Below are 6,990 nucleotides of genomic sequence, written 5' to 3'. Positions count from 1 at the left end.
ACGGACATCCGGTAAAGGGTTTGTTTTGATTCTACAAAACGCAGGAACAGGAAGGTTTCAAGACAACAGTGGCTTCAGGGAAAGAGACGAGAAAAAGTTAGGGGAATGTGACTAAGTGTATATGTGCGTGTACGCATGCGTATATGTATGTATGCATGTATATACGAATATATATATATATATATATATATATATATATATATATATATATATATATATATCCCACACACACATTTATATGTTTGTTTGTATGTACATATATATATATACCTATATATATATATATATATATATATAATATATATATAAGCACACACACAAATACATACTGATATAATTATATATGTGTGTATATTTATATGTATACATTACGTCTCTGTGTGTGTAATTGCGTGTAAGCTTCTATGTACCTATATATATATATGTGAGTGTGTATATACGTATATATATATATGTATATATATATTGTTGAATTTAGGAATGGTCAATTTGCCAGTTTAGCCAATAAAAACACACGCACTATATATTTGGTGGTACTTTGCTTCAGCGTTATTTATTTTTTACTTTAATCTTATTTCGGCCAGAGTTCTTTCGTCACGCTCCTGTGACCTCATCAGTGGTCCTTTGCTTTCTTCTTTCTTATTTGTGTGTCTCTCCTTACGTGTGACTCTGGCCGAAATAAGATTAAGATTAATGTAAAAAATAAATAACGATGAAGCAAAGTAACACCAAATTTATAGTGCGTGTGTTTTTATTGGCTAAACTGGCAAAATGACCATTCCTAAATATAACAATATCTGTTTCAACACACGATTTCACATCAAAAATCTTGCAAAACAAATATATAAACGTAATATATATATATATATAATATATATATATGCATATATATATATATATATATATATAATATATACATACATATATGTATAAATACATATGTGCGTGTGTGTATGTATGCATACATGCATATATGTATTTATATGTATATGTATATATATATGTATATATATATATTTACATATATACGTATATATAAATACATATATGTGTTTAAATGCGTATGTGTGTGTATGTATGTTTACATGCATATATACATATATACGTACACACACGCACACATATTTAAACCTATTGCCTGCCATGTGATTCGAAAACAGCTATCAAAATGGTGTATTTTTTTCAATATTTGGTCCCGTCGTCCTTGACAAATTTCTTGATAAAACACACAGACACAGCCATACTGTCATACATATACGCACACAAATAAACATTAATACACACACACACACACACATACACACAAATATACATTAAAACACACACACGTACACATATACATAATTTCACACACTTACAAGCATACACATATACATTACCAGATATACTTACACACACGTTGAAACACATATACGCGTGCATAAATATATTAGCACGCATATATACGCAAATGAACAGATTAACTTATATTCGAAAGAAGCTCTGCAAGATACCCTACTGCGGGTATCGTGTTTCCGAGCAGGAAATCGGCAATGGAGCGGCGTAGAAAGGGATCGATCAACGTCAGAAGTATTTTTCCCTCGGGGCGTTACTCTTTGCTGTAAGGGTAGTATGAAGCTATGATGTGCTTGTAGGTAAACCGAGCTGTTATTCATTAAATATCTTGTGCTGTTAGATTTCTGCTGGGTTTAACAAGTAGTCCATACATGAACCATTTTTGAAACTCGACTCTGATTACGCATGTTTCAAAGTTAATAATTCGCTTATTCTTTCATTCTTTTATTCTCGTTTCAGTCCTTTGACTGTGGCCATGCTGGTGTACTGCCTTAAAGGTTTTTTTTTTTAGTGGAAGAAATCGACCGCAGGATTTATACATTGCAAGCCCAGTACTTATTCTATCGGTCTCTCTTGCTGAACCGTTAAGTTATAGGTACATAAACACACCCACATCGGTTGCGAAGTGATGGCGGTGAGGAGACAAAGACACAAAGACACACACACACACACACTCATAAATACACACACACACACACAGACACACACACACACACACACACACACACACATATATATATATATATTTATATATACATTATGTACACATAATATATACATAGATACACACACACACACACATATATATACATATATAAATTTTTTTCCGTAATGAGATAAAAGACCAAGGCTGTGTAGATTTTACAACATATATAAATAGATCTCACAGCTGTTTTTGGGATATTTATTATATCCCTTCATCGGAAACAGTGTGATGAAGGGATATAATAGATTTCCTAGAAACAGCTGTAAGACATTCTATTTATAAATGTTCTAAAATCTACACAGCCTTGGTTTTTTTATCTCATTACGGAAAAAAAATTTTATGTACACTCGCTGATATATAACCTAAGTTGGACCCCTTATTCGCATAATCACCGAACCTGGAACTCAACTATGGTCTATCCATAGCACTTATTCAGCATTACCCGACACCTTTGGGTCACACTGATACAAATAAAATACATATAAAATAAGTATCCACTATATATAATTTTTACTCCATTTTCTTAAATAGGTATGACTATAAATTGGACTCTTTATCCCTACGTATTGCGAAAATTCTCTCAATATATCATCGATAACACTAGTTGATCTTCATAATTCCTAAACAGAAAATTACATCCTTAAATCGACTATATATACATACATACATACATACATACATACATACACACATACACACACACACACACACACACACAACACACAGAAGCGCGCGCACACACACACACACATATATATATACCGCGCTGTTACTAAAAGTGACGAAGAGTGCAGTGAGCACTGGCATTGCTAGAAATAAGAGTTATAGACTGTTTAGCTACAGAAAGCATATATTCTAATTTGAAGTGACAGGGAAGACAACCGCCCCACTGTAAGCGTGATAATTTTGTGTGTGTATATATATATATATATATATATATATATATAAGCAACAGGTTATCTAGATGTAATGCAGTACGATCGTTTCAAACGATTCTATTTAATTGAACATTGCAACTATTACATCAGTTTAAATACAGAGCAATCCTCAGCTGCATAAATACATAGTATTAATTAAATTAAAAGAGGTGGACACATTATAATTTTACGTAAAACCTCCAAGAAGGTAAGGAGATAGACAAAGAACATGCTGTCTTCACTGCAGCTTAGAAGCAACTAAGAGATCTAGCTTGTCACTGTTTTTTGGGCTCAGTTTTAATTTATAGTCTTGTTTACCAAATCTTTGTATTTCAAAATCTAAGGCCAAAGAAGAAGGAGCAGAGTCTGCTAGGAAAGAGGCTGATTCGACAGAAATCATAGTGGGTAAATTCATAAAACTATCAAGATTAATTTCAACCAATATAATGAGATTTTTAAAGGAAATCTTAAATCAAGTTGTTAGCTGACAATAAAAGGGGAAAGATTCTAGTAAACCAATGATGATAATACAGGGGCAATTTTATCATGGGGTACTATAGTTAAATATTTTAAACAATATTACCATATTGTATAAAGTTAAAATTTATGGTTATTCAGAAGATTATTAAGAAGAATATTATAATAAAAGGATAACTTTTTAAAAATTACTTTTGAGTATATACCAAATTTTTTCCACAATAGAGGGAGAGATTTAGCTTAATATATATATACATATCATATACTTAAATACTAACTTATTAGATGGTATCTATGAAGATTGATCATTGGCATTTACTGCTATTTAATAAAGGAATACTGAGCCAAAAGAACATGCTAACACTATATTAAATAAATTATAATCTAAGCAGTTTACTTTAAGTTGTGAAGATACCGGTATTGTTTTATATAAGCTAAATATGAATTTATAGTGGTACGAAAATTAGGTTTATTTTATAAAGGCTATTATAAAATAATAAAATGATCAGGTAGGGTAGAACACCATAGAAAAAGAATAAAATAGCTTAATCAGTAAAACCATGATATTATCAATATCAATAAAGAAGATTTATAGAAAATGTATAATGATTTAAGTATTTAAACTAAAAATTGTTTATTTACTTATTTAGTTTGTATCAATAAAGACTGATAGCTGGTGTTAGCTAAAGGAATATTGATGTTATAGGACTATATACTAATTATAAGCTAAGAAGTATATTATAGGTTTTAAAAGTTATTAGTGTTAATCCATACATGATATTATAGTTTCCTAGGGGTACTTAATTAGAAGGGCTACTTACATAAAGGCCTTTATAAATACTAAGATCAGGAGGGTGGAACACTTTAAGAAAGGGATAAATAAAGTAATTACTAAAAGCATTTTAAACAATATCGCCATATTGTATAAAGTTTAAATTTAGAATTATCTAGAAGATTATTAAGAAGAATATTATAACAAAAGGATTACATTTCTTGGAATACTTTTGAGTATTTACCAAATCTTACCACAATAGAGGGGGGGGGGAAAGAAATTACATAGAAATAGTTTATTAGTTAAATTATACTAATGTGTCCATCTGTTTTAATTTAATTTAATTCTATGTATTTAAGCAGCTGATGATTGCCCTGCATTTAAATTGATGTAACGGTTGCATTGTTCAATTAAATGGAGCCGCTTGAAACGATCGTACTGTAGTACCTCTAGATATCATGTTGCATATTTTGATTTTAATCACCTTATTTTGAAACTATGGATGATGATACTGTACTAAATTCTGGTGCCTCAACTTAAGTATTTAATTAATCTGAATCTAAATTTTTGCTTAACTCACACACACCACACACACACACACACACACACACACACATATATATATATATATATATAATAGCAGGGTGTTGAAAAGTTCCTGACTTTGTGTAAAAAATACAGGAGGACCAGTTAATTGTGATGTTATTCAAAATATTCCCCTCTCAGATTTACTTATCGGAGCGGTCTTTCAATTTTTCTATGACCTGTAAAATAGCTCAGAAGGTTGGGCTTCCAATCAGGCCTTTCGCGATACTTTTAAAGCCAGGGACTTTCCAGAACACCGGGTATATATGTAGTTGCCGCTTGCCTATTCGCTCACATGGCATCAGTGGTCCCGGAACTATAGTCGAAGACACTTGCTCAAAGTACCGCTCAATCGGTCTCAACCTGAATCCACTTGTCAACCACACAGACATTATGCATATATATATTTTTGTTACACTTTTATTTTATCTCTTTATTTTAGTCATTTAATGGAGTTAACCTTGCGACAACCTCTTCGATATCGATTTCATCGTCTCGTACATTTAGACTTTGAACTTATTTAACGATCCGAGAAGAATATAATGCAAAAATTAACGTCCACGAGACTTGAAAACAGAGCTACATAATAACACACCAGCCAATGAAGCAGCTTCTACATAGTTAGAAATAGCATTCAAAATTTCCTCACATAATCCTTTTTTATGCACAAGGCCTGAAATTTTGGCTGTGTGGGGTCTAGTCGATTACATCGGTTCCAGTAATCAACTGGTACTTATTTTATCGACCCCGAAAGGATGAAAGGCAAAGTTGACCTCGACGGAATTTGAAACCAGAACATTAAGATGAACGAAATGCCGCTAAGCATTTTTCCTGGCGCAGTAACGATTCTGCCAACTCACTGCCTTTTAAGTTTGCTCAAATAATACCATACCGAACTAAAAGTTTAACAATATTTTAGTTAAAGAATGCCTAGTTTCATTTAAAAAGAGATCATTGTTGTTTAAACCGGTGCAGCCTGATTCGGTAAACATCATTTCAAACGCGATTCAGCCATGACCATCTCTTCATATTTTCAGATATAATGCATCAAGGCTTACATTATCCAATGTATCAATTCTTATTCTTTTCATTTTTGTTTTGTCGTTTTGAAAAAATAAAAACCAAAAAAATGATAGTTGACTGGGTTTTGTGTGAGATTTGATTCTGGTCCAATAATTACATAGGGGCTCCACTATTACAATAAAAAAGAAATTGCTGTTACTGCTGTTGGTGGTAAAGTTGTTTAGCCCTAAACCCTAATCGAGCATCTGGTGAAAGATATTTCAGATTCTCCGCCATTTTAGAATATTGAAAGTCCGCTTTATCGAATGGATTTTATCGATGTAGCGAGTAAACCAAGGAAAAATTTTCTGCTATTTCTCGTATAGTGCGTGAATAGACAGAAACTGATGTAATAGCTATTGCTAAAATAAAATGTTTCTAATATCAAAATATAAAGATATTTAGAAGCTGGCAGAATTGTTTGTACGCCAGACAATATGTTTAGCGGTCTTTCGTCTGTCTGCGTTTTCAGTTCAAATTCCGCCGTGGTCGACTTCGCCTTTCATCCTTTCGAAGTCGATAAAATAAATACCAGCCGAGCACTGGAGTCGATGCATTCGGCTTTCCCACTTACCCGAAATTACTGGCCTTGTGCCAAAATTTGAAGCCCATTATTAAAATACTAGTGTTACTCTCATATGATGCGTAACTTTGGAAATATCCTTTTGCTACCGTAGGAAATATGAGGAAAATTGGGATTCATACAATAGCCATAAGTTAACTTTTATCAAATTACTTGATACTTATACAAAATGAAGAAAATAATTCTAATTTTCAAAACAAGGGTTTTTGTGGTCTTAAAATAAAATTAAACAATAAATTTCATGTTTGTATATATAAAAACCTCCCAAAACTACTCCGTCGCTTACTCCTGCTTCTCCTCCATGTGTGACTCTTGCCATTTAATGGGTTGAATCACCGTTAGATTTATCCCCCTTCACTCTGTCGCTCTCACTCTTCACCACTCTATGTAAAGCATGACCGAAGATATCAATCAACCAACCAACTAATCAACGAAATTTTATATCGGCTATTGTTAAATAGAGATCATAATTCAATAAGGAGTGAATGACAAGTTTTCAAACCGTACGACACTGTACAGCGTTGACGTTCATGAATGATGTTTGAGATTTTTT

General features: G+C 32.4%; 1 long non-coding RNA gene across 1 annotated transcript in view; it reads right to left on the bottom strand.

Moving 5' to 3' along the window:
- Window positions 1-5,192, bottom strand: part of LOC118766461 — a 17,057-nt gene extending 11,865 nt beyond the window's left edge. Inside the window, exon 1 of the long non-coding RNA XR_005002395.1 lies at window positions 5,183-5,192. This is a non-coding gene — a long non-coding RNA (uncharacterized LOC118766461). The remainder of the gene's footprint in view (window positions 1-5,182) is intronic.
- Between the last annotated feature and the right edge of the window lie 1,798 nt (window positions 5,193-6,990).

Source organism: Octopus sinensis, linkage group LG16, assembly GCF_006345805.1.
Source record: "Octopus sinensis linkage group LG16, ASM634580v1, whole genome shotgun sequence".
Taxonomy (NCBI): Eukaryota; Metazoa; Mollusca; class Cephalopoda; order Octopoda; family Octopodidae; genus Octopus; species Octopus sinensis.
This window is presented reverse-complemented; position numbering and strand designations above follow the sequence as displayed.